Genomic DNA, 2,046 nt, shown 5'->3' with positions numbered 1-2,046 from the left:
ACTGTCATATGCAAGTGGCATATACAATGTAGCATATATAGAGCAGATAGCTTATGGATTCAGGTTGTTAAAGTAAATTATTCTTATTAATCAGGCAGTTTCATTTAAATTCACAAGTAATTTGGGGACATTTCATTTGAGTTTCCAAGAATGTGTAGTCCAATGTGAGTAACTCAGTCCATTTTTCCTCATAAACATGTCACAATTCATTAAACTAAGCAGAGTCTAACATCTGTCTAATAATCATTATAAAGACAAAAAAAAGTAATTTCCCAGCTCTTCAAACTTTCTGATATCACAAAATGTTGACAGTAAGCTATTTTAACTGGAAGACTACAACATTTCAATACTTCCTTGTGAATATATATTTTTACTTTTACTGTAGTATCAAGAACTGTCTTTGAAATCTATGCATTACTTCACTTCTTTCAAGTCATTCATTTTACAGTTCAGATTATATTTTGTCAAAATGTCAATAGCATTTCAAGGGTACATTTAATATTTAAACTATTTTAAATGAATAGCTATTAGTTACCAAGTGAGTTTGTACAGGGTGTGAGGTAACTGCAAAGTTAGCATGTTGCAAAAAGTAATATGTATCTTTTTGTGTTCTCTAGAGACTGACAATTTCAAGTAACATATAAAATGCAACCTTTACAGTGAAGACAGCTTGTGAAATCAATATGTTAAAGTGAGTAATACTTTTTAATCAAGCAGCTACATTTCAGTGCACATGTAGTTTGGGAACATTTCAGTTGTGTTTCCAGGAATATGTAATCCTGTGAAGATAAATCAAAAAATATTTACAAATAATCCTATTATGTATTTATTTTAACTTGTTTAGGTTGTTTTTCATTTTAATAACTAAACAACATTACTTTTTCTTATTATTTGTTATCTGTGAGGCTAAATGCACTTCGCAGATTCACAGTGTCCTTAGAAACGGCAGCAATTGTTTACTGTTGCTATGGCAACACAAATAGAATGTGACGAAAGCTTCACTTCTCTTAGCCAACAGTACATTTTTCCCTCCTTTTTTTTTTTTTTTTTTTGTTTTTATGTACTTGTTAATACTGGTTGTTGTTGTTTCTCTTTTCAGCTTTTCCCGGTTAGGGGTCACCACAGCGGAACTCCAGTCCGCTAATGATTGGCAGTCGATTTTTTTTTTATGGTGCTGAGTTGCCAGCCCGACGCCCAACCTTCAGTGAAGGCATGCCCATTTACGCATGTCTTTCGAAGGCCACTCGACTGCGGGGAGGACATGCAGACTCCACACAGAAGGCACTCCAGCCGAGAATCGAACAGGAGAACCTCTTGCTGTGAGGAAACAATGCTACCACTGTACCACCGTGGATATGTATTTGTTAATGCTAAAAGGAAATAATTCAAAGGACATATGTACATGAATGGAACATTTCAGAGTTAATCACGAACATGTCCCCAATCCTAATAAGCATAACAGTGACTATCATTAATCTAATAAATATTGTAATAACAATTAAGTTCACTATTCCAATTAGCCTACCTTAAAACTAGATTATTTTAGACTATTATTTATCTATGTATAGATAGTGAGTTATTAACTATATACAGACTATATTACTATAGAAACAGGAGAGAATTTAGAAAGGGAGACAAGATGCAGTTAAAATAAATAATGAGAAAAGAGAGAAGAGAGAAAGAAAAGAGAAAATTAAGATAAAATACACATATACTATGTTTGTTGATTTACAGTATAAATATTGTATGTGCTATATATCCCTCCTTCTGTGAAAGAAAAATACTCTGATCTGAAGTAGGAACTTCATTTGTCAGCAACCTGTGGGACCTGTGGGATACGGATCCGATCTCGGATCCGAGCCGGCAACTTCTAACATAGCATAGATCCGAGCTCCTAGCTCCTCCCCCTTACCCATAATCCCTTGCCTGCCCTAACTGACCTCAGATCTAGTTTGCCGCTCTTCAAGCAACAGCTAGGTTCAGAGCTCTTGGCGTTTTGTGAGGAAAAAAGTTTTTATATTTTTTCTTCTGAGTGACTGGTTGTGT

Source organism: Protopterus annectens, chromosome 3.part0, assembly GCF_019279795.1.
Source record: "Protopterus annectens isolate FY-2018-M chromosome 3.part0, PAN1.0, whole genome shotgun sequence".
NCBI lineage: Eukaryota > Metazoa > Chordata > Ceratodontiformes > Protopteridae > Protopterus > Protopterus annectens.
Note: the sequence above shows the minus strand (reverse complement) of the source record.